Genomic DNA, 27,500 nt, shown 5'->3' on the forward strand with positions numbered 1-27,500 from the left:
AGTTTTACGCCTAAACTGCTCCCCCCGGAGGCTGGATGCTGAAGGTTTATAGCCAAATCCAAACAGTCCATGTGTAATTTATGCCCCAATGCTGACCCCCATCAGCACTGTGGTTCCCACTTACCTTCTGGCAAGTAGAACAAGTTAATTCAAACAGAGATACTGTATATCTTCTAGCTGCAAATAAATGGGTTTTAAGCCATTAAGAAAACCAGGGGCAACTGGACTGATAAATATTGATGATTATTTTGATTAGTTAAAAAGTGTTACCGTTCATTAAATGATTGTCATAGAGTTATACATTGTATGTATGGCATTCATATTCTGACAGTTTTGTTGCCATGTAGTGTAGTTTGTTATTTCCAAGTATGTGGTTTATGTACAAATAATTGGTGTTAAAGTGCCATAATGTGAGCTATTTGTGAAGACAAATGGACCAAATTTATGTTGTTCTTTTATTTAAAGTGCTTTAAATTTTGCCTCACAATCGTCCATTGATATACTAACACATTAAAAGCAGGAAGGTGCTGGCATAACCATTACCGGCCTCCCAAAAAAACAACAAAAAAAAAACAACAGAGACTTCAGCTCATCCAAAACGCTGCAGCGAGGCTGCTGACTAGAACCAAGAGGAGAGACCAGATCAGTCCAGTGTTAGCCACTTTACACTGGCTTCCAGTAACTTTTAGAATTGATTTTAAGGTCCTCCTTGTATACAAAGCCCTAAACCGAACCAAGTTACACTGCCAACTCTCTAATAAACTATGTGTCACGGACGTCAGGACTCAGAGATGGAATTGACAATAGTTTATTAGGCTCAGCCAGCGAGCAGATGGAAACACCATACAGACAGGGGAGGGGTGAACACAAGGATCAGGAACTCAGGAATACTCAGGCTCTAAGCACTGGAAAATAAGGAGACTGGCGTAAAAGCACAGTGAACTAAAAAGTACAAAACAGGGAGCGTCAAAACAAGGTACACGAGTCGAACTCGGAACAAACGAGAACCAACGGAGCAAACAGAAAACGGTACGATACCGGGATCAGGCAGACAGACGGGCAAAAAGGCAAAAGGCAGGAAAATCGCGTTGCAGAATCTGGGAGAGGAAGTCCATGGGGTTTAGTCCACTTTGTACGAGGCCAGATGCGGAGTGAAGGGAGTGAGGAGACTTTATGCTGTGAACACAGGTGCTGGCAATCAGTATTCCGGTGATTGTGGATGCAGTGCAGGTGAGTGAGTGGAGACAGAGGGGGGCGTGGCAGGTGCGAGTTCAGGCACAGACGTGACACTATGTGCCCACAAGAACATTACGATCATCCACTACTGGTTTATTAAATGTTCCCAGAAACATCCAAAAGAAAATTCAGGATGCAGCCTTTTGCAATTATGCACCAAAGCTATGGAACACTTTACCTGCAGACATTAGGGAGGCAAGCTTGCTCAATATCTTCAAAAGTAAGCTAAAAACATATCTATTTACTTTAGCATTTTAATAGTGATATTTTATATCTTTTTACCTTAGCCTTTTAATGGTAATATTTTATATATTTTTATTTTAGCCTTTTAATGGTGCCACTTTAAACTAATTTAAATGATTTCATACATTTTTGCCATGTCTGGTTTAACATTGAATGTGTAAAGGTAACTGAGATGAATTTCAGAGTGTGTATTTTTGAAAAGCCTGAGATCAAATAGACTGTTTTACCACGGGAAAAAGAGGAAATTTCTCAGATAAATGTGTATTGGAGAAAAACTGGCTTTAACCGAAGGGAGTAAACCAGTTGAAAGGCCACAGGGGCCTCATGCTTTCAAAATATGGCTCTGACAGTTTCAAATCAAATCAAATCAAATTTATTTGTATAGCCCAATATCACAAATTATACATTTGTCTCAGTCTGCTTTACAGACTGTACAGGTTACGACACCCTCTGTCCTTAGACCCTCGCATCGCACAAGGAAAAACTTCCTAAAAGAAACCCCAAAATTAAAGGGGGAAAAATGGAAGAAACCTCAGGGAGAGGGATCCCTCTCCCAGGACGGACAGACGTGCAATAGATGTTGTGTGTACAGGATAAACAACATAGTACAAATACAACATTTGACAGAAATTATGTTGTGTTGAAAAAAAAGAGAAAGTATGGATGAATCCAGGAAAATGTCAAAAAGGCTTCCCGGTGTCCAGCAGGACCAGGGCAGCAGGCGCAGCCACGATTCATGATCCTGACGTAAAACTTTATCAGTGGCAACCTGCCACATGAGAGACAGACACTCTGGGGATGATACCCCGGATGATGAGTTAGTAACATACATTTACATAAATGCATACAGATAGAGAGGGAGAAGAAGAGAGGGGAGGGAGGGGAGGAGAGAGGAAGAGAAGGAAGAGAGCAGGGTGTCCCCCGGCAGTCTAAGCCTATAGCAGCATAACTAGGGGCTGATCCAAGGCAAACCTGAGCCAGCCCTAACTATATGCTTTATCAAAAAGGAAAGTCTTTAGCCTACTCTTAAATGTGGAGAGGGTGCCTGCCTCCCGAACACAAACTGGAAGCTGGTTCCACTGGAGAGGAGCTTGATAGCTGAAGGCTCTGGCTCCCATTGTACTCGTAGAGACTCTAGGAACTACAAGTAACCCTGCAGTCTGGGAGTGCAATGCTCTAGTTGGTTTATAAGGTACTATGAGATCTTTAAGATATGCTGGAGCCTGACCATTAATTGCTTTGTAAGTCAGGAGAAGGATTTGGAATTCTATTCTATATTTTACCGGGAGCCAGTGCAGAGCAGCTAATACAGGAGTAATATGATCCCGTTTCCTTGTTCTTGTCAATACACGTGCCGCTGCATTTTGGATCAACTGAAGAGTCTTAAGCGACTTTTTGGGACAACCTGATAACAATGAGTTGCAGTAATCCAGCCTTGAAGTAACAAATGCATGGACTAGTTTTTCAGCATCATTTTGAGACAGGATGTGTCTTATTTTTGCAATGTTACGTAGATGAAAGAAGGCAGTCCTTGAGATTTGTTTTATGTGGGAGTTAAACGACAGATCTTGATCAAAGATGACGCCAAGATTGCTTACAGTGGTGCTGGAGGCCAAGTTAATGCCATCCAGAGCTTCTATGTCATTAGAAAATGCGTTTCGGAGGTGTTTAGGGCCAAGTATAATAACTTCAAAAAGTTGCCAGACATCCAAGCTTCTATGTCCTTAAGGCATGCTTGAAGTTTAGCCAATTGATTGGTTTCATCTGGTTTAATTGATAGATATAATTGGGTATCATCCGCATAAAAATTAAAGTTTATAGAGTCGTTCCTTATAATATTGCCCAAAGGAAGCATATATAAGGTGAATAGAATCTTTCCAAGTACAAAACCCTGCGGAACTCCAAAACTGACTTTGGCTGTCATGGAGGATTTATCGTTAACAAGTACAAATTGAGATCGCGCAGATAAATAGGACTTGAACCAGCTTAGTGCGGTTCCTTTTATGCCAACACAATGTTCCAGTCTCTGTAGTAGAATGTCATGATCAACAGTGTCGAAAGCAGCACTGAGGTCTAACAAGACAAGAACAGAGACAAGTCCTTTGTCTGATGCCAATAGAATGTCATTGGTAACTTTCACCAGTGCCGTCTCTGTGCTATGATGAACTCTAAATCCAGATTGAAAAACCTCAAATAAACTATTATTATGTAAAAAAATCACATAACTGTTTTGCAACTGCTTTCTCAAGGATCTTAGCGAGAAAGGGTAGGTTAGATATCGGCCTATAGTTGGCTAAAACCTCTGGATCAAGACTAGGCTTTTTAAGAAGTGGTTTTATTACAGCTACTTTAAAGGATTGTGGTACGTAGCCAGATAATAGAGACAGGTTGATCATATTTAATAACGAGGTGTTAATTAAGGGTAAAACTTCTTTAAACAGTTTAGTTGGAATCGGGTCTAAAAGACAGGTTGATGGCTTAGACGATGAGATTGTTGAAGTTAGTTGGTTATGGTTGATTGGAGTAAAACGGTCTAGATATATTTCAGGAGTTACATATTGTTTTTAAAATTCCGGAGGTTGAAGTTAAGTCATTACCAATTGAGTGCAGGAGGAGATTCATTTTGTCTCTAATAATTATAATTTTATCGTTAAAATAGCTCATGAAGTCGTTACTACTGAGAGATATAGGAATAGAAGGCTCTGTAGAGCTGTGGCTCTCTGTCAGCCTGGCTACAGTGCTGAAAAGAAACCTGGGGTTGTTCTTATTCTCTTCTATTAAGGAAGAGTAATAAGCTGCTCTGGCATTACGGAGAGCCTTCTTATACGTTTTAAGATGATCTAACCAGACTAAACGAGATTCTTCCAATTTAGTGGAACGCCATTTACTTTCAAGATTTCTCGACTTTTGTTTTAGTTTGCGGATTTGTAAATTAAGCCATGGAGCTTTCTTCTTCTGTTTTATGATCTTCTTCTTTAGAGGAGCGACAGAGTCGAGTGTTATTCACAGTGAGGCTGCAGCGCTATCAACAAGATGATTAATTTGGGAGGGACTAAAGTTAGCATTGAAGTCCTGCATTATATTAATATTGAGTCCTGGTATTGAATTAAGTGCTGATGGAATCACTTCCTTAAATTTAGTCACAGCACTTTCAGATAAACATCGAGCGTAGGATATTTTGCCTACTGGCTTGTAGTCCAGTAACTGGACTTCAAAAGTTATTAAAAAATGTTCTGATAAAAGAGGATTATGTGGACACACTGATAAACTTTCAATTTTAACACCATATCCCAGAACAAGGTCCAGAGTTTGGTTTAAACAGTGAGTTGGTTCATGTACATTTTGACTGAACCCAATTGAATCTAATATTGAGATAACTGCATTATTAAGGCTGTCACTATCAACATCCACATGAATATTAAAGTCACCTACAATAATTGCTTTATCTGTTTTAAGGACTAAACTTGATAAAAATTCTGAGAATTCAGATAGAAATTCAGAATACGGACCAGGAGGGCGGTACACAGTAACAAATAAAACTGGCTTTATTGTTTTCCATGTTGGGTTTGAGAGCGTAAGAACAAGGCTTTCAAAAGAGTTATAGTTTAGTTTAGGCTTAGGATTGATCAAGAGGTTTGAGTCAAATATGGCCGCAACTCCACCTCCTTGGCCAGTACCTCGAGGAATGTGAGTATTAATATGACCAGGTGGAGTGGATTCATTTAGACTGACATATTCTTCATGTCTCAGCCAGGTTTCAGTGAGACAAAATAAATCAATCTTATTATCTGATATTAAATCATTTACTAATCCAGCTTTCGTTGATAAAGATCTGATGTTTAAGTGCCCACATTTAATTTTTCGATTTAGTTGCACTTTTGCAGCGGTGGTGTTTATTTTGATTAGGTTTTCATGTATAACTCCTCTTCTGTTAACCATAGACTTGATTAGTGTCAGTGGTCGTGGGGCAGACACAGTCACTATGGGGATTAGAGTGGGTGACTGCCCGGAAAGAAGCACAGAGAAGTGTGTAAGACTGCAACTCTTTGTCCTGGTCTCAACTCTGGGTTGTCATGGATTAGGTCCACTAATAGACTTTGTAATATTATTGGATATGAGATCTGCTCCAGCCAAAGTAGGATGGATGCCGTCACTCCTAATCAGACCAGGTCTTCCTCAGAAAGTCCGCCAATTGTCTACGAAGCCCACATCATTATCTGGACACCACCGTGAGAGCCAGCGACGGAATGATGACATGCGGCTAAACATGTCATCATTCAAAAGATTTGGCAGAGGACCAGAGAAAACCACGGAGTCCGACATGGTTTTGGCAAATGTACACAACGACTCCACATTAACTTTAGTACACTCCGATTGACGCAATCGCGTGTCATTACCGCCGACGTGAATAACAATCTTACTGTATTTATGTTTAGCCTTAGCCAGCAGTTTCAGGAATGCACGTGACTGTCGTCGCTGGTGTCTCAAAATGAACGTATCTCAAAATTGAGCTACCGATAACCAGAGTTGGCTTCTCAGCTGGTGTGTCACTGAGTGGGGAGAATCTGTTAGAAACAGAAAGCGGTTGGTGGTGAACTTCTGGTGGTGGGCTTCTGATAACACTTCTTTCGGACAGTCACCCAGTCTCCCGGCTGCTCGGGCCCCGCCGGGGAACGGCTAACAGGAGATACCACTGGTCGGCCCGCACCGGCTATCGGGGGCTTGCTAACAGCTACACTTGCTAACCGCTGACTAGCCATGGTGCGAAGCCGCTTATCTATCCCTCTAAAACTCACCTCTAACCCTGCGTATAAACTACATTTAATACATGTACCATTATCACTAAAGGAGGCAGAGCAATAGCTAAACATAAAACACACCGAGCAGGAGAGAGCAGAAGAGGGAAATGCCATCGCTAGCTGCAGCAGCTAACGTTAGCAGAGCCGAACGGAGCGTAAAGAATTGAGGATTTAGCGAGAGTCGCTAAGAGAAGGAGGATAAGGAGAGAGTTGTAAGTGCTTAGGAAGTACAAGTATAGGTTGTGATCATAGATGACAGGTAATTAGCCGATGTGATCAAGAATATAACAACATTAACTGGTTCAAGCTGGAGCTGCCGAAGTATGCTACCAGCAACACAGAAACATTAACAACCGGAAATGACGCACTTACCGTAAAAAGCTGTTTTAAAGTTTAAAACATTTACAAGAATGGTGTGATGAATGTGATTTCCCGTCAGTAGGGTCGTTAAGTATGGCACAGATAGGGAAACTAGGCATGAATTCCAATGTTATTTTATACTTTTTTAATTCTGCTATTTTAATTCAGCTATTTTTATACAATTTTAATTCTGCTATATTATATAATCCATCCATCCATCCATCGTCTACCGCTTATCCGGGATCGGGTCGCGGGGGCAGCACCTCCAGTAAGGAACCCCAATCTTCCCTTCTCCGGGCCACATCCTCCAGCTCCGACTGGGGGATCCTGAGGCGTTCCCAGGCCAGTGAGGAGATATAATCTCTCCACCGAGTCCTGGGTCTTCCCCGGGATCTCCTCCCAGCTGGAAGTGCCTGGAACAACTCCCTAGGAAGGCGTCCAGGTGGCATCCTTACTAGATGCCCGAACCACCTCAACTGGCTCTTTTCAACGTAAAGGAGCGGCGGCTCTACTCCGAGTCTCTCACGGATGGCTGAGCTTCTCACCCTATCTCTAAGGGAGACGCCAGCCACCCGTCTGAAAAAACCCATTTCGGCCGCTTGTACCCGTGATCTCGTTCTTTCGGTCATGACCATAGGTGAGGGTAGGAACGAAGATCAAGTATATTGAGAGCTGTAGTACTGCCCCCGCTGCTCCGATTCTCCGGCCAATCTCTCGCTCCATTGTCCCCTCACTCGCGAACAATACCCCGAGGTACTTGAACTCCTTCACTTGGGGTAATGGCTCATTCCCTACCCGGAGTAGGCAATCCACCGGTTTCCTGCTGAGAGCCATGGCCTCAGATTTGGAGGTGCTGATCCTCATCCCAACCGCTTCACACTCGGCTGCGAACCGATCCAGTGACTGTTGAAGGTCACAGACCGATGAGGCCATAAGGACCACATCATCTGCAAAGAGCAGCGATGAGATCCTCAGGTCACCGAACAGCAACCCCTCTCCTCCACGACTACGCCTCGATATCCTATCCATGAAAATCACGAACAGGATTGGTGATAAAGCGCAGCCCTGTCGGAGGCCAACATTCACGGGAAACGAGTCCGACTTACTGCCGAGTATCCGGACACAACTCTCGCTTTGGGCGTACAGGGATTGGATGGCCCTCAAAAGTGACCCCCTCACCCCATACTCCCGCAGCACCTCCCACAGTATCACCCGGGGGACCCGGTCATACGCCTTCTCCAGATCCACAAAACACATGTAGACCGGATGGGCGTACTCCCAGGCCCCCTCCAGGATCCTTGCAAGAGTAAAGGGTTGATCTGTTGTTCCACGACCAGGACGGAATCCGCATTGTTCCTCTTCAATCAGAGGTTTGACTACCGGCCGAACCCTCCTTTCCAGTACCTTGGAGTAGACTTTACCAGGGAGGCTGAGAAGTGTGATACCCCTGTAGTTGGCACACACTCTCTGGTCCCCCTTTTTAAATAGGGGAACCACCACCCCGGTCTGCCAACCCCTAGGCACTGTCCCAGACTTCCACGCAATGTTGACGAGGCGTGTCAACCAAGACAGCCCCTCAACACCCAAATCCTTCAGCATTTCTGGACGGATCTCATCAACCCCTGCGGCTTTGCTACTGTGAAGTTGTTGGACTACCTCAGTGACTTCCATCAGGGAAATTGACGATGATCCCCCATCAGCTTCCAGCTCTACCTCAACCATAGAGGGCGTGTTAGTCGGATTCAGGAGTTCCTCAAAGTGTTCCTTCCACCGGCCGATAACCTTCTCAGTTGAAGTCAGCAGGGTCCCACCCTTGCTGTACACAGCTTGGATGGTTCCTCGCTTCCCCCTCCTGAGGTGCCGGATGGTTTTCCAGAAGCACCTTGGTGCCGACCGAAAGTCCTTCTCCATAGTTTCTCCGAACTTCTCCCACACCCGCTGCTTGGCCTCTGACACGGCAGAAGCTGCCGCCCTTCTAGTCCTTCGATACCCTGCAACTGTTTCCGGAGTCCTCCCGGATAACATAACCCGGAAGGACTCCTTCTTCAGTCGGACGGCTTCCCTGACCACCGGGGTCCACCACGGTGTTCGAGGGTTACCGCCCCTTGAGGTACCTAAGACCTTGAGACCACAGCTCATCACCGCAGCTTCAGCAATAGAGGTTTTGAACATCGCCCACTCAGGTTCAATGCCCCCAACCTCCACAGGGATGGCTGAAAAGCTCCGCCGGAGGTGTGAGTTAAAGATCCCCAGGACAGGGGCTTCTTCCAGACGTTCCCAGTTCACCCGCACTACCCGTTTGGGTTTACCAGGTCTGTCCAGAGTCTTCCCCCACCCCTTGATCCAACTCACCACCAGATGGTGATCAGTCGACAGCTCCGCCCCTCTCTTCACCCGAGTGTCCAAAACATGCGGCCTCAGATCAGATGATACGATTACGAAATCGATCATTGACCTTTGGCCTAGGGTGCTCTGGTACCACGTGCACTTATGAGCATCCTTATGTTCGAACATGGTGTTTGTTATGGCCATTCCATGACTAGCACAGAAGTCCAACAACAAACGACCGTTCGGTTTTAGATCAGGGAGGCCCTTCCTCCCAATCACGCCTCTCCAGGTGTCTTCATCGTTTCCCACGTGTGCGTTGAAGTCTCCCAGCAAGACTACGGAGTCCCCTACTGGAGCCCCCTGCAGGGCTCCATTCAGGGTCTCCAAGAAGGCTGAATACTCAGAACTGCGGTTTGGGGCATAGGCACAAACAACAGTCAGAGTTTTCCCCCCCATAACCCGAAGGCGTAGGGAGGCGACCCTCTCGTCCACCGGGATAAACTTCAACGTAGCGGCGCTCAGCCGGGGGCTAGTGAGTATCCCCACCCCGGCCCGACGCCTCACACCTTGGGCAACTCCGGAGAAGAATAGAGTCCAACCCCTATCCAGGAGTACGGTTCCAGAGCCAAGACTGTGCGTGGAGGTAAGCCCCACCAGATCCAACTGGTAGTGATCCACCTCCCGCACTAGTTCCGGCTCCTTCCCCCACAGAGAGGTGACGTTCCACGTCCCCAGAGCCAGCCTCTGCTGCCCGGGTCTGGTCCGTCGAGGTCCCTGACCATCACTGCCACCCGTGCTCCGTGGCAAACCCGGCCACCAGGCGCTCGCTGTCGGGCCCTCCCTCTGGGCCTGGCTCCAGACGGGGGCCCCGGGCTTCCTCCGGGCAGGGTCTCTCCTTTCCTTTCCCTTTCTTTCATGAAGTCGTTTTTGAACCATTATATAATTGTATCTGCTATTTTATACTATTGTATCTGCTATTCTATCTAATATGTTATCTGCTATTATATACTATTTTAATTCGGCTATTTTTATAATGGTACTTTAGACTAATGTACATCTACACTGTGATTATTGTACTGTAAATGCTCTTATTCTGTCTATTCTTGTACTAATTGTTATGTGTTTGCTGTGAAGCACTTTGGGCTGCAATTCTTGTATGAAAGGTGCTATACAAATAAAGCTTATTATTATTATTATTATTATTGTTATTATTATTGGGAGCAATTTGGGGGTTCCGGGGCTAGCTCAAGGAGACTTCAATATGTGGAGGAGCTGGGGACAAGCCAACTGTCAAGTCAAACTGGAGCTCTCTAGAAACTAATAGGACCTTCTTAAACAAATAAGAATAATACCAAAATAAAATGGGATATTCAGAAAGCAAACCAGATGGATCCAATCTACCTGAGTGCTGCCCATAGAATAAAGAGCAGCACTCAGCGTCACAGAGCAGTGCTGGGAGAGGATGCTGTTTTGCCGAGATCTAAAGCAAGACTGAAGGACTGAATTATCTACCTGCATGAGAGAAAGGATGCTGGCGCTACTTCATGTGTCTTACTGAGACCTGCATCAGTCTGAGGCGTATTTTGCCCTAAATGAAGCCTGCCCTCCTGGCTATAATTACCTGGAGAAAGCCCGCCGTACTGGTCGTGGTGGCGGCTTAGCCATAATACACCGCAGTGACCTCAAATTGACCCCCATCTCTCTGCCTAACCTCATTTGAATGCCTTGCATTTATATGCAAACCCCCCTTCCCCATGACTATTCTCCTCATCTACCACCCACCCAAGCCAAACCCGGCCTTCATCTCAGAGATAAGTTAACTTCTGACTTCACTCTGTACCACATCTGTAAATACTGTCACTGCAGCTGAGTTCTTACAACTACTGGACATTCTCAACCTAAAACAACATGTTGATGTCCCCACACACACTGCGGGGCACACGCTCAACCTGGTCATCACTGACTCGGTCCCCATTAAAAATCTGATGGTGTACGATCTGGGAGTGTCTGATCACAAGGTCATCAATGGAGTTGAAATTGTCTCACCAGACCAAGCCCAAACGCCAAATTCATTTCAGAAATCTTAAAAACATCAACACAGACATCATGACGTTGGACCTCGATCAAATCCCCTCTGCAAACTTCACAACAGTCAGTGAATCAGTGGATTTCTACAATAGAACACTGAGCAATATCCTGGATCTCCACGCTCCGGTGAAAACTCGGACAGTCACCTTCTCACGCTCAGCCCCCTGGTTCACTTCAGAGCTACGGAACATGACGGCAGCTGGGTGTGTACTGGAGAGGCGTTTCACAAAATCTGGACTCAGTGTTCATAGATTAGCCTTTCAAAAACACCAAAAAGCCTACTCAGAGTCACTCAGAAACGCACTGACACAGTTCTACTCCAATATCATCAATAAAAACCCTGGAAACTCCAAGCAGTTGTTCTCCACCATAAGTCATCTCCTCAGGCCACAAACTCTTTCACACACCGACACCACAGAAGAGCAGTGCAATAGCTTTATTACTTTCTTCAAGACTAAAGTCGACACCATCCGCTCTTTTCTCTCCAGCTCCTCCGCTCAGTCTGTCCCTGCTGTCAACCCACAGCCTGTGATTTTCCCGCCTCTTCGCGTCTTCTTGGAGATCTCTCAGCAAGAGGTTGAGGACGTCATCCATAGGATGAAACCTTCCACCTGCGCACTGGACCCTTTTCCCACAGTCCTGGTAAAATCCAACATTTGTGCACTAAGCCCCCTAATCACGAAAGTCATTAACCTCTCGCTCCAGACTGGTCATGTCCCATCTTCTCTAAAAACTGCCGTCATCAGACCTCTTCTCAAAAACCTGGCCCATACAGGCCCATCTCCAACCTGCCATTTTTATCAAAGGTATTGGAAAAAGTAGTTGCAACCCAGCTTCAGGACCATCTCAAAGCCAACTGCCTCTTTGAGAAATTCCAGTGTGGTTTCCGTTCCGCCCACAGCACCGAAACAGCTCTGGTCAGGGTCACAAATGACCTGCTGATGGCGGCTGACGCTGGCTCCCCATCTCTCCTCATCCTCCTGGATCTGACTGCAGCGTTCGACACGGTCGACCATCAGATCCTCCTTCAGCGCCTCCACTACACCATCAGACTCTCTGACTCCGCCCTGAGTTGGTTCCAGTCCTACCTCTCTGGAAGAACAGAGTATGTATCCTTGGAAGGTACAAGTTCGCAGATACACCCAGTAACATGTGGTGTCCCTCAAGGGTCGGTTCTTGGCCCCACTCTGTCCACCCTTTACACTCTGCCCCTTGGCCGTGTCATCAGCCAGCATGTAATACCATTCCATTGCTACGCTGATGACACACAGCTATATATAAAAACCGACTCGATGCCACATGCAGCCCCACTGTCGACATCTTCATCATCATTATCATCATCATCATCATCATCATTGAACACCTGCCTTGAGGAGATAAAGGCTTGGATGAAAGACAATTTCCTTCAATTAAATAGCTCAAAAACATAGGCTATTTTAGTTGGCACACCACACCAGGTCCAGTCTTCCCCCATAACCCACATTACCTTTTCTGGTCAAAACATACCCTTATCACCATCAATCACCAACCTAGGTGTAATATTTGACCCTCATCTGACCTTTGACACCCACATCAAACATCTGTGCAAGACCTCCTTCTACCACCTCAGGAACATTGCAAAACTCCGCCCCACACTCTCTCTGTCAGATGCTGAACAACTCGTTCACGCCTTTGTCTCCTCAAGGTTGGACTACTGCAACTCTCTCCTCATCGAGATTCCAAGCGGGAGCCTTCAAAAGCTCCAATATATCCATGAACAGCGCCGCTAGGATCCTGATGAGGGTGCAAAAATATAACCACATCACACCCATTCTCCACTCCCTCCACTGGCTTCCTGTCGCATTCAGGATCAAATACGAAAATCTCCCTACTCACCCATCAGTGCATACATGGAAATGCTCATCCGTATCTCAAGGAACTCCTCCCCCAACAAACCTCCACACGCAACCTCCGCTCCTCTAAAAAAAACTTTGCTCCACCCCCCCAGGACCAAGCTCCGCACCATGGGCGATCGGGCCTTCTGCTCAGCCGCTCCTCACCTGTGGAATTCCCTCTCAGAACACCTGAGGGCTCCACAGGCCACCAACTCCTTCAAGAAGAGCCTAAAAACCTTTGTTTTCACAAAAGCCTTTCCGGAAAATCTTATGTCTGTTGTTGTTGTTGTTTTGGTTGTTGTCCTGCATTTTAGCGCCTTGAGATTGCTTTTAGCTTTGAAAGGCACTTTATAAACACAATTTATTATTATTATTATTATTATTATTATTATTATTATTATTACCAAGACCAGAAAGGCAGCCAGTAAGATGATGAACTTTTATAATAGTTTGAGAGACTGTTTACCTGGCGCGGACATCACAGCCGGAGGTCGCTGCCGCTTTCCAGTTTGGGTTAGGGCTAGGTTTATGCCGTGGTGATCAGTAGCCTGCCTATGTGTGCCTCGGTAAATGAAACCCTTTGTGATTCATGCGCACAAAATGGCTTGTTTATTTTCATACATATTGACGAATGTCAACCACAAACAATTATATTTAACTGATTGATGGAACGAAGAGTCTATCTGAACTCTAATTTGCTTAACCTGCAAAAAATAAAAGGAGGAACATTGTTTATTTTATTCTGTCCAACCACTTTCAGCAGGCATATTGTTTTTTTTTTGGGTATAGGACATGTCAACCCGTTCTCCCTTCTAGTGCGTCAAATACTGAAGCTAGGTCAGTGCCCCTCGGCCGCATTGACTATGTGACGCACTGGGCTTTCAACTAACTCCAGTGTAAACACACCTGTGCCATTATTAGACACACATAGCATCTGGAGTAATATAAATAGTCCACGTTGGGTGGGTTTGAGTTGAGGTGGGTGGGTCAAAAAAACACAGGACTCTGATCAAGCTCTTCGTGTCTGGTGTGAAACTAAAAGTCAACGTTAATGTTCTGCCACGTCAGTCGTTGGGTCAGTCCTCACATGACCCGTTCGTTACCAAAGTTACCCCCAACCACAATCTTTTCCTAACCATAACCAAGTAGTTTGGTTGCCCTAACCTAAACATCTCTGAAGATTGAAATTTATATAAAAATGACACTACGCATGTAACGAGCGGACATTCTTTCCCTGATGTCTAAAACTGTACGTAGAGCTTCACAGAAGCGTAGGTCTACTGACCGAGCTGTCATTTTGGACGAGTTGGGTGTGAGAATGTGTTGGACATGTGCTAACCTTTTGAATTTAATTAGGTTAGAATGGCTCACCTGGTACAGAAAGCAGCCCATGTACTTAGGTTCAGTCCTTACTGATACGTGGCCCTTTGTTGCATGTTTTCCCCGCTCTATCCCCCTCTCCTGTCTATCTTCAATAATCTTTTAAACAAATAATAATTTGCTCAGAATTCCATATTGTATATAGCTTTCATAGACTTGTTGAAAAATGTTTACACAAAATGACAAGCACTAGTAACTCTGATTCATCATTTTTTTATGTATGTGGCTTTCAAACATTTTCTTTCTTTGTCCTAAATCAACAGACTCCTATCGTCAGAGCATTTTGTCGAGAGGGATGTGACATGCAACAATCTAGATTTAAACTGGGAATGTTTTTTTTGGGGGGGGGTCTGGTAAAGCGAAGACATGTAACGCTGAGTGACAGCATGATAGGAATACTTTTTGGAACAAACAGAAGCGTATTGAGAAATCTATTTAAAATATCTGTTACCTTCACCTCTACCACATCGTCTATTTTTTCCTCTATGCCAAAACTTTTACAGTGTATCATCTTTTTAAAATCCCTGGCACTTGAATTGGGTGGACAAAAAATCCTCTTATAGTCAATTTTTGGTATGTCAATAGTCACATATTATTTTAATGTGAAAAGGCATAACCTCAGTACTCAAAACTTAATGCAGCTCAAGGATAAAGGTTTTGTCTACTGCTGTATTGTGCTGTTATCTAACTGCTTTGCTCTTGTTTCAATTGCTTACTTGTCACGTTAACAATCCCAAGGGATGCGAATGCCTTTGTCTAGTTTCATCAATCACGTGACCCTGAAAGCCAATCTGTCCCCAGAGTGTCTCCATAGTACACAAAGCAGAACCTTCAATTCTCTGTTCACATTTCAGTCTGTTGACAAAAAGGTTCATGGCCTTTGAGGCTCTTGACCTGATCTGTGAAAACATCAATGCCATGAAAGAGGACATTTCAGAAACAGAGGTCAATGTTGAATACAATACGGATCATGATGATGAGGAAATCCCTCTACAGCTGAATGCTAGGGGGGAACATATCGCAGCACAACATGGTCCTTATCCACCTGTGAAAACTTCCACTAGATCAGCAGTGACCAGTGTTAAACACAAAGAGGCTTCATGTGTCATGACTGTAAACTGGCACAGTCAATGAACATCAACATCAAACTAGGTAGTAACAGAGTGTCTGGTGTGAAACTAAAAGTCAACGTTAATGTTCTGCCACGTCAGTCGTTGGGTCAGTCCTCACATGACCCGTTCGTTACCAAAGTTACCCCCAACCACAATCTTTTCCTAACCATAACCAAGTAGTTTGGTTGCCCTAACCTAAACATCTCTGAAGATTGAAATTTATATAAAAATGACACTACGCATGTAACGAGCGGACATTCTTTCCCTGATGTCTAAAACTGTGCATAGGGGTACGTAGAGCTTCACAGAAGCGTAGGTCCACTGACCAAGCTGTCATTTTGGACGAGTTGGGTGTGAGAATGTGTTGGACATGTGCTAACATATACATTCAGGAAATATATGTTTATTTAAAGTATGTATTACTTGTACAGACATGTTGACATTGTTGACAAGTCATTGACAGTGTATGTTTTTGTGCCTCTTGGCGTGCTTGGACGATTGTTCATGCTGGCAAACATCACTTTTTCCGTCGTGTGCAAAGCTAAAATCTGAATGGCACATTTTACAAAAAGCATGAGTGTGCCCGACTATGCTTTTTAATAAATAAGGGAAGGTCTCCTCCCATTTGGCTAGGTACTTGCATAACGTTTTTACTTTTTTGGCAGGTACAGCTGCGTCTCCATCTATCTCCCGTTCACTGTGACGCTCATCACTATATTTTCGTCTTCTTCTTCTGTGTTATTATTCCTGTTTTCTTCTTCTGTGTGTTTACTGGTGGATAATGTTTTTCAGCAAAAGTTGAACATAATACTGCCTCCTGCTTTACCGGAGGCCACTATACCACTGTACACTTTTTTAAATTAGGCCTATTTTTATTTTTGAAAGGTTAAAAATATGGGATAATTACGGGAAAAATGGTAGGGTTGACAGGTATGACACACACACACACACACACACACACACACACACACTTATGGGTTAGCATAGGTAAGCCTGCTACTTAGCACTAAACACAAAGTACAGCTGACGCTGATGGTTTTGCAGGAGTTCGGTCATAAACCACAATATTGAACAAGTTAAAATTTTACCTAATGATGGAACTAAATGAAAAGTTAAGGGATAAAATCAATATTTCATTATTGGGACCATCAATATCATTACCAACTTTTACGGCAATCTATTTAAAAGATGTTGAGACTTTGGCAATTCATTATCTATTATTACATTATTATTATATATTATAAACCAATAGTATATACTATATAGTATATAGTTTTTTTTAACTGTTGGGCATGGCTGACAGTCAAGTCTTGTTTAAAAAAGGGCCTGTGGCCTTATATTTTCTAATGATTCATACAATACAGTAGACAAATTAAAACGTATTAACAATAATCATAATATTTAACAAGAATGAGAAGGAGGTCTTTTATTACCTAAAGCAGGAACAATAAATGACTTGTGCTTTAAAAATATGTTCACAGTTGCAGGGAGGAAATATGATGGATATAAGGAGGGGAGACTATTGAGCATTTCATTTACATACTAATTAATTTCAATAAGCAAAGGCTAATTTCTCTAATTTAATATAAAGTTGTTCTCTATTTAACTGTGGTGCCAGAGGTTTATAGATGAGATTTAACCCAGTGTTTCCACTCAGAATAACTGTTTGTATGCTGTTGTGATTAGGCCTTGACTCTTGTCTTTTGCATCTTGACAACCAACGAGTTAGTTTATTGTCATTCTACAACGCAGGGTTGCACAACGGAATGCGACTATTAGTCCCTTTATGCTACACAACAAAACAAAACAAACAGTATGTTTTATAATGTCGTATGGAGGAAGAGTTTAGGAGTCTTGCAGCCTGTGGAAATAAGTGGCTCTGTAGTCCAGTGGTACAGTAGCGGGAACTTCTGTATCGCTTGGCAGACAGCAGCAGGGTGAACACGTTGTTGGTGGGTGGCACCTCTTTTCACTGATGGTGATGCTCGGTAGATGGGCACCAATGATGTTTAAATCACCTGCTATAAAACCCTCCTGGCTTGAGCCGGATTTTTCTCTCGTAGGTTAAAACATGTGGTGATGGCACCTTTCAGATACACAGCCTATTCATCTATTGTGAAGACCAGTCCAATGGAGGGATCCAGTCCTTCAACCCTGTGTTGCAGAATGAAAATACATTATCCTTGAATCCTTAAGAGGTATAAAGTGATGTAAACAAAACATTATGGTATATTCAAATAGAGCATAATGCTTGTGAAACTCAAAAGTCAAATCAAATGTATTTATATGGCGCAATATCACAAATTATACATTTGTCTCAGTGTGCTTTACAGACTGTACAGGTTACGACACCCACTGTCCTTAGTCACAAGACAAAGACTGTTACAAGACTTTGTAAAGCATATTTAAAGCAATAATGCTCTTTATGCTAGTCAAGTAAACTTAAAATGTGTTTTAGTAGTGGCCAGACTTTTAAAACCAGTTCTTAAGCATTCAGTGGATAAAAAATATGTTTATATATAGTTTGAATTAGCAGTGAGGCCTTTAGAAGACTTTTTACTTTGCCAAAATGTCTTTCTTTTTGATTGCTGTTAAGCTACGAATAACTGTTACGACTCGGACACAGGGAAGGAAGACTCAATTGCACGATTCCAGACACAAAGGTAATGTAGAATAAACAAAAGTTTACTTCCATAAATCAAAACAACAACTGAAAACGGTCACTAGGAGGATATACAAAACTATCAGATAAGTACACTTCATGGGTCACTGGTACGGGCATAGTAGCCAACATGGCTCAGTAGGCCGGTGGAAAGACCGGGCTGGAAGCGGGCAGAACCGCTCAGGAGGCTGGGCTGGAGGCGGGTGGAGCCGCTCAGGAGGCCGGCGGAGATGCCGGGCCGGAGTCACTGGGGTCTCGACAGTCGGGGGGAACAACACAGGGCTCTCGAGAGTGAGGGGGAGCACGGGGGTCTCGAGCATCAAGGGGAACACGGGGGTCTCGGGAGTCAAGCGGAACACGGGGGTCTCGGGAGTCAAGCGGAACACGGGGGTCTTGGGAGTCAAGCGGAACACGGGAACTGGGGTCTCGAGGGTCGAGGGAAATGCAGGAACTGGGGTCTCGAGGGGCCGGGGGAACGCAGGGACTAGGGTCTCGAGGGGCCAGGAGAACGCAGGGACAGGGCGGCAGGGGAACAGCTGTCTGCAGAGGTCCGGCAGCAGGAACGGAGGTCTGCGGAGATCGGGCAGCAGGAACTGGAGTCTGCCGCAGCCCGGCAGCAGGAACCGAGACAGGAGAAGAGGAACCTGCAGCAGGTGACGTCACTGGAGGAGCAATATGCAGGCGAGTGAGGAGCTGTTTGTCAGGAGGTATACTTCAGAGAAAACAGAGGCTTGGAACTCTGTTTGACGGTCTGCTAAGTCCTGGATTCCTCGACTGACTGATACCAGCTGATTCTGATGCTGCTGGATCATAACACCCCTGAGTGACAGGGCGTCCTGAAGCTTTTTGGAGTCGGCTGAGTCCATTCTGGACAGTTCGTTCTGTTACGACTCGGACACAGGGAAGGAAGACTCAATTACACGACTCCAGACACAAAAGGTAGTGGAGAATAAACAAAAGTTTACTTCCATAAATCAAAACAACTGAAAACGCTCACTAGGAGGATTTACAAAACTATCAGATAAGCACACTTCATGGATCGCTGGTATGGGCATAGGCTCTTACATGGATATGACAAGACAAACTGGCACAAGACAAGGGGAGACAATTCAATACCAGAGGGGAGTAGGAACAGGTGGAAACAATCAGGGGCGGGGCAGACGCTGACGAGAAACCACACAAAGACAGGAAGTAAACACAAGACATGACACAAGGGAGGTGAATTCCATCCATCGTTTACCGCTTATCCGGGATCGGATCGCGGGGGCAGCAGCTCCAGTAAGGAACCCCAATCTTCCCTTCTCCGGGCCACATCCTCCAGCTCCGACTGGGCGATCCTGAGGCATTCCCAGGCCAGTGAGGAGATATAATCTCTCCACCGAGTCCTGGGTCTTCCCGGGGTCTCCTCCCAGCTGGACATGCCTGGAACACCTCCCTAGGGAGGCGCCCAGGTGGCATCCTTACTAGATGCCCGAACCACCTCAACTGTCTCCTTTCAACGTAAAGGAGCAGCGGCTCTACTCCGAGTCTCTCACGGATGGCTGAGCTTCTCACCCTATCTCTAAGGGAGACGCCAGCCACCCGTCTGAGAAAACCCATTTCGGCCGCTTGTACCCGTGAACTCGTTCTTTCGATCATGACCCAGCCTTCATGACCATAGGTGAGGGTTGGAACGAAGATCGACCGGTATATTGAGAGCTTTGCCTTCTGGCTCAGCTCTCTTTTCGTCACAACGGTGCGGTAAAGTGACTGTAATACCCCCCCCGCTGCTCCGATTCTCCGGCCAATCTCTCGCTCCATCGTCCCCTCATTCGCGAACAAGACCCCGAGGTACTTGTCATCTGCAAAGAGCAGCGATGAGATCCTCAGGTCACCGAACTGCGACTCCTCTCCTCCACGACTACGCCTCGATATCCTATCCATGAAAATCACGAACAGGATTGGTGATAAAGCGCAGCCCTGGCGGAGGCCAACATTCACTGGAAACGAATCCGACTTACTTCCGAATATCCGGACACAACTCTCGCTTTGGGCGTACTGGGATTGGATGGCCCTCAAAAGTGACCCCCTCACCCCATACTCCCGCAGCACCTCCCACAGTATCACCCGGGGGACCCGGTCATATGCCTTCTCCAGATCCACAAAACACATGTAGACCGGATGGGCGTACTCCCAGGCCCCCTCCAGGATCCTTGCGAGAGTGAAGAGTTGGTCCATTGTTCCACGACCAGGACGGAATCCGCATTGTTCCTCTTCAATCAGAGGTTCGACTACCGGCCGAACCCTCCTTTCCAGTACCTTGGAGTAGAATTTACCAGGGAGGCTGAGAAGTGTGATACCCCTGTAGTTGGCACACACTCTCTGGTCCCCCTTTTTAAATAGGGGAACCACCACCCCGGTCTGCAACCCCTAGGCACTGTCCCAGACTTCCACGCAATGTTGACGAGGCGTGTCAACCACGAAAGCCCCTCAACACCCAAAGCCTTCAGCATTTCTGGACGGATTTCATCAACCCCTGCGGCTTTGCCACTGTGGAGTTGTTTGACTACCTCAGTGACTTCTATCAGGGAAATTGACGATGATCCCCCATCAGCTTACAGCTCTGCCTCAACCATAGAGGGCGTGTTAGTCGGATTCAGGAGTTCCTCAAAGTGCTCCTTCCAGCGGCCGATAACCTTCTCAGTTGAAATCAGGAGGGTCCCACCCTTGCTGTACACAGCTTGGATGGTTCCTCGCTTCCCCTTCCTGAGGTGCCAGATGGTTTTCCAGAAACACTTTGGTGCCGACCGAAAGTCCTTCTCCATAGCTTCTACAAAATAAAACAGGAACACAAATCCAGAGTCATGACAATAACACTAAACACTTCCTGCAAATGTTTCACAATAAAAGCAACAAAGGAAGCATCAAATTCCTTATGACACTGGAAGGCTTTTAATGTGATCTGCAGGTGTATGCAAAATCTGTTAATCATTTTATCATATAATAAATATTTTTTTTTTTGCTTACTTAACTGCAACCTATCACATTGTCTGCAGCAGGCCTTGACGGTCCTCTTTAATCACTGATTTGTGAAAAATATGTTTGACAAATTCCAAACTATATTTTTAATTTTATCCAATTTGTAGTAAATTCACTTTTTTTGCCATCTTGGCTTGTAAACACCATTGTATTGTTGATGCACATCTGTGATTTTCTTATGGACTGACTTCATGCTGAGCTGGCACTGAACAATGGAGAGCTTGCTCTTAGTTACCTCTGACAGTGTTCCACACAATACACACGCACAGCTGCAAGCCCACACATATACACTATAAAAACATCCAGGCCTTGAAAATAATGACTATAATGAGGCCAGTGGCTATTACTTGGTCAGGTTATTCTTGAAGTTATCTGGCTTCACTACACCTACTACTACTACTTAGCTTCAAATAGTGGCATTCTTCGCCTCTTCTTCCCCATTTTCATTATTTGCCTATATACGTACATCATTATTGCTTGTATAACACCAGCTGATATAATTCATGATGAAACTGTTTGAATTTGATCTCCCCAGTCATACACTCTTCTCGACTGTTGGAACTTCAACCCACCAATTTCATCTGTTCGGTGCTGTCTTTTGCCTTTGTCTCATTATGGTGAAATCCATTCTCTTTCCACAGACATGTCATTTGTCATACCTATTATTAGTTACACTGTCTTATCATCTTACATTATATATATTGCACCTAACAAGTGATTCAAATAAATTGAATCATCATTCAAGTATCTATTTTAGTCATGTTTCCGGTAATGTTTCCATACAGTGCACTCACCTGTCACGAGCCAGAATGACATCCATTCAAACAAACCCTGCAGGGCATGTGCTTTTGTGCTTTTGTGCTTTTGTGTGTGTGTGTGTGTGTGTGTGTGTGTGTGACATTTGGCGTCTTGGCTTATCTGACTGTGGAGAGAGCTATGAGAGCTCGCTGTGTAATTGAAATGTCATGCGTACAGGAGAGCAGTTTGACTGAACGGCAGCCTTTAGCCATGCCCCAACGAGCCCACGACAGATGAGCAACAGCTTTCCCAATGAGAAGTGGCATTCCCCAAACCTATTCCTCCTCCTCCATCCTCCTCGTCCCTTGTCCGTCACCCCAACTCAGCTCCTCCGCTCTCCTGCTCTCTGTGATTCCTCCCTGCCTATCTGCAGTCTTACAGTGATTAACGATAGTGCCTGGTAGTTGCTGAAATATTAAAATTAATGGTTGGCTGAATCAGGGTCTGAAGGAATGCCAGTGCATTTATCATTTTTATCTGAGGCTAAACTATTGTGTTATTGATGGTAGCAACGGGCTTGCCATTCAACTGTAGTATTGCAGGTGGTACGGAAAATCAAGGGGTTTGATTGCTGCCAAGCAGGGGGACAACACAGTATAATTCATGTTTCCTATAATCCACAATGATTAATAGGAATGTCCTGCATAGTATATTATATTTGCAAGCACATACACATCCAACCCCCCTTACTCGTACAATGTTCCTCATTACAGGGCTCTGCACAAAGAATAAAATGATAATGCTGAGACCTCATAATCTTATCTCAACTGGGTAATAATCCCTCTGTCAAACTATATTTTCATTTTACATATTATATGGTGTTTAAAACTATTTAAAAAAACATGTCATATGTTTCTGCTTTAACTAAAAACATGAGTGCATTTCACTTTTTGCATCTTTCTTTTTTGTCATCACTTAAAAAACTGGGTTCAAGACTGTTCTAGTTAAATTGATCCTGTTTTCTATTTATGGTCTTGGCATACAATAGTGGTACTATATGAAAACAGTGTTTCAAATGAAATTATATTTTGTGTGTTCAAGTTAATTGTAAATTGTAAAAATGCACGTCAATCTTTAAAAAGAAAAGTAAAGTAAAGTACAAGGTTGGGTAAGTGCCAGAATGCAAAAGTCAGGAGATCCAAAGTTGACCCATATTGAATGACCACCCCACCACAGAAATATTCTTTGAAAAATTATTTAAATCTATAGGGGTGACGTCAGAAAGTTATGACCCTTTGGGGTTTCATAATAATGCAGCCACTGCTGGGCTCCAAGGACCATAACATTGTCTTCCTGCTTCCTTGAGATGCTCACACTCACCTAAAGCGTCAACTAGTGATTGGAGGATGCAACTGCACAGCTAAAGGGCTTCCTTTAGTACACTGATGTCAATCTCAATGCCAAAATCGAGATCATCACGGATTACATCACATTTTGCATGTTGACTACCATCTCTGGCTTTCCCTCAGAACCTCTTCGAGTGTGCGACCCGCCGGCGGCCGAGCAGGTGTTTTATTGCGCCTGTACATGGACATTTTTGAATTCTGAGAATTTTTTTTTAAAAATATATATTTTTGGAAAGATTAGAATCTCGTCTATTTTAATATGGAGATGAAAATCACAACAGCGGTACAATCAGCTCCTCAAACTAGCAAGTACACTCAAAATCGAAATCATAACTTTGAGCCAACTTACCTATAAAGCCTCATAAATATCCTCTTTTCAGCAATATTTTGAAAAAGACGCTCCTAAGCCATTGCCAGAGGTCCACACGTTCGTTTCCGGGAAAAAGATTTCCACTGTGAACATCGTCACATCGATAAAAGTCCATGAACAGGTGTTGCAATCTGTGAAATCAGCTGATCGATTTTTACATTGTGTGATCATAAACAGTCATAACTTAATATCTCGTGCTCTCATCACGGTTCAGACACGTCCTGGTTTTAGCGCGGGCGCTCAGCATTAGATTGACACTTCATTTGAGCCAATGGGAGCTTCGATGGGTCTTTTACAACCTTCATGAGCCAATGAGTGTCAACTTGATAAGAAAGTGCCCACCCACTTCTTTTGTTACAGACTGACCCTGGACCAGCTCAACGTCCTGGTGGCGCGCGCATCGTAAAGGAAATGTGCGCCTCTTTTCGTTAGATGCTTCACTTCCAATAGTTTGTTTTTTCAAATTAAAATGTATTAACAAAATAATATTTATTATTTATTGTACAAAAAAAATACAAAACTTTTTGGAGTCGGCTGAGTCCATTCTGGACAGTTCGTTCTGTTACGACTCGGACACAGGGAAGGAAGACTCAATTGCACGACTCCAGACACAAAGGTAGTGGAGAATAAACAAAAGTTTACTTCCATAAATCAAAACAACAACTGAAAACGCTCACTAGGAGGATTTACAAAACTATTAGATAAGCACACTTCATGGATCGCTGGTATGGGCATAGGCTCTTACATGGATATGACAAGACAAACTGGCACAAGACAAGGGGAGACAATTTAATACAAGAGGGGAGTAGGAACAGGTGGAAACAATCAGGGGCGGGGCAGACGCTGACGAGAAACCACACAAAGACAGGAAGTAAACACAAGACATGACACAAGGGAGGTGAATTCCATCCATCCATCGTCTACCGCTTATCCGGGATCGGATCGCGGGGGCAGCAGCTCCAGTAAGGAACCCCAATCTTCCCTTCTCCGGGCCACATCCTCCAGCTCCGACTGGGCGATCCTGAGGCATTCCCAGGCCTGTGAGGAGATATAATCTCTCCACCGAGTCCTGTGTCTTCCCCGGGGTCTCCTCCCAGCTGGACATGCCTGGAACACCTCCCTAGGGAGGCGCCCAGGTGGCATCCTTACTAGATGCCCGAACCACCTCAACTGTCTCCTTTCAACGTAAAGGACATACAACAAAACATACAAATATTAGAATTTTTTTTTTAAATTTATAAATAAATTAAAATAATATTTATTAATAAATATTATAATATGTACATGTACATGTACATATTGCATAGTTGGTGTACGCCTGGTGTTACTCTTAGACAAACCTGTCTAATAAATTAAGTTTTTATCCCTTTTTATCTGAAATTTGGTGGTGAACTTGATAACACTTGGTTATATGTTTCTATTGTGTATTTCAGCTCTGGACTACCAGCTATACCCATCTTCAGACATCTTTTTCAACAACAAACTTCAGGCGGAGTGTATTTTCTTCAAATTCAGTATATTCAGACCACTATTATTCAGTGCCAGAAGCACTTAGAGTGATTCTTCACTGTTTTGCAAGAACAATAAGAGAGTTATCTTTTGAATGAGACCAAAATTATGCAGCTGGTGCAAATGGTTGAAGAGCAGCTTTCAATTTACTTTGGGTATGTTGTTTGTAGGTATTTTCGGAACAATTCACCCACTCCCCATTAACTGCTGTATAAAAAAATAAATAAGAAAGCAAAACTTGCATATAAGGACAAATTAGAACAGGACTTTAGCAGCATGAATACCTGGCAGCCCTTTCAGGAGGTGAGAACACTCATCGGGTCCACCTCGTTCACAAGAGACCTGTACAATTTCTATGCCATGTTTGACATTCTCAATTGCTCAACTGAGCAGTCACACTCTAGTCTACCATCAGCTCATGAGGTAAAAAGCTGACAAGGCCTCTGATCCAGATGGGATTAGAGCAGGGGTCAGGAACCTATGGCTCGCGAGCCATATATGGCTCTTTTGATGACGCGATATGGCTCGCAGACAATTTTGAGCTGACATTTTTGAACATTATTAACAAGTAATGAATAATTATACTGTGTCATTTTAAAGTAAAACATTTAGCAGCGGATTTGTTTTTAGTTCTCCCATCTCCTTTCCTCCGCTCTGTCTCTGACTGCACAGCGCACACATTTACACAAGCGCGTGTGTGTGCGTGTGTGTGTGTGTGTGTGTGTGTAGGGGGCGGAGCCCCGCCCTTCGCGAAACAGCTGAGGAGAAACTGCGCAAAGCAAGCAGTAGACGGGGGTCAAACTCAATCACAGAGAGGGCCAACAAAACTGGGACTACGTCGAGGGCCAAACACGGTCCACATTTATTGAACAGGATACACATCTTGGATAAAGTGCAAAAAGATATGGAACATATTTAAGTCAACTGCAAACGGATTGCTGAGCAGTTCAATTTAAATTTCTGAGCTGCAAAGTCGGCAAAGTCTCTCAGTTGATCAGCAGAATGCTGTCGGGAACACAGAGGTGGAGATGTTTGTCAGTGTTTGGAAACACGTAGTGACCAAAGTTTCCTTCTGCATCTGAGTCTCCCACAGTCAGCTCGTCATCACACATGTCCGTGATCACACGGCCCTGAAGCTGCAGGTTTAACAGTGAGATGCTTCGTTATGTCGCACAAACAGTCCAGCTCACATCGTCCCAGAGATCTGTGGTGTGTTTCCCTTTGCTTTCCAAAAACTTTCATTTCATTCACACATTTAGATACTTCCTCAAATGTCTTTTCCCGTGGTTGTGCTATGCATTGATACCAGTTATGACAGACATATGATATTTTCTCGCGGGCCGGATATAATAATAATAATAATAATAATAATAATAATAATAATAATAATAATAATAATAATAAAAATAATAAATTGTTTTTGTAAAGCGCCTTTCAAAACTAAATATTTGGCTTTTATGGCTCTCCCAGCCAAAAAGGTTCCCGACCCCTGGATTAGAATAAGGCTGCTCAAGAGCTGTGCACGGGAGCTCTCCCATTTTCTCTATTCTATCTATCTATATCTAAGTCCCAAACCTCTGGAAAACATCTACCATCATTTATGTCCCCTAGAAACCTCTGAATTGAACCACTTTTTTCACAATTGCAAAATGCTGTGGCCTGCCTCCTTCACACTCTCCTCCAACACCTGCACTACCCTGGCCACTATGTAAGCGTCCTATTTCTAGATTGTACCTCTGCCTTTAATACTATTCAACGGCATCTGATCAAAATCCACCATCTCTAAATTCCACCTGTCCTCATCCGCTGGATCCACAGTTTCCTCAGTGATAGACCCCAGGAAGTCAGGGTGAGTACCATTACATCCCCCATTTCCAACACTGGAGTCTCCATTACAAAATACTTAAATATTCTATGACACGGCCATACTTGGCCTCCACACAGACAGGGATTTAGTCACAATTTATCAACAATCCATTGCCCAAGATGAAGGCCAATAAAGACTCGCTACCATTCAAAAACTTAGAAGGTCCTCCTATACTGTACCACCTGCCACCTCATCAACACCAATAAAAACAAGCTCCTGAAAATCACCAACGTTTAATTAAAAGATAATTGCACTGCCCAATCCCAATCTGCCAGCCCTCATTGACACTGCCATCGCTCGCAAAGCACTGATTGTAGCACACGACCCACCAACAACCCATGCTTTACCCTGCCCTCTTCTGGGCGCAGCTACAGACAACCAATCTGCAAAAAAAGAACATGATTTAGGAGGAGTTTTGTGCCATCATCAGCCTTAACTGCTTTAAATAGCCTGGGCACACTGTAATATATTTGTTTTCTTGTTATGCTCTTGTTTTGAATTGTATTTGTT

The sequence above is a fragment of the Cottoperca gobio genome, chromosome 20 (genome assembly GCF_900634415.1).
Source record: "Cottoperca gobio chromosome 20, fCotGob3.1, whole genome shotgun sequence".
In the NCBI taxonomy this organism is placed as follows: domain Eukaryota; kingdom Metazoa; phylum Chordata; class Actinopteri; order Perciformes; family Bovichtidae; genus Cottoperca; species Cottoperca gobio.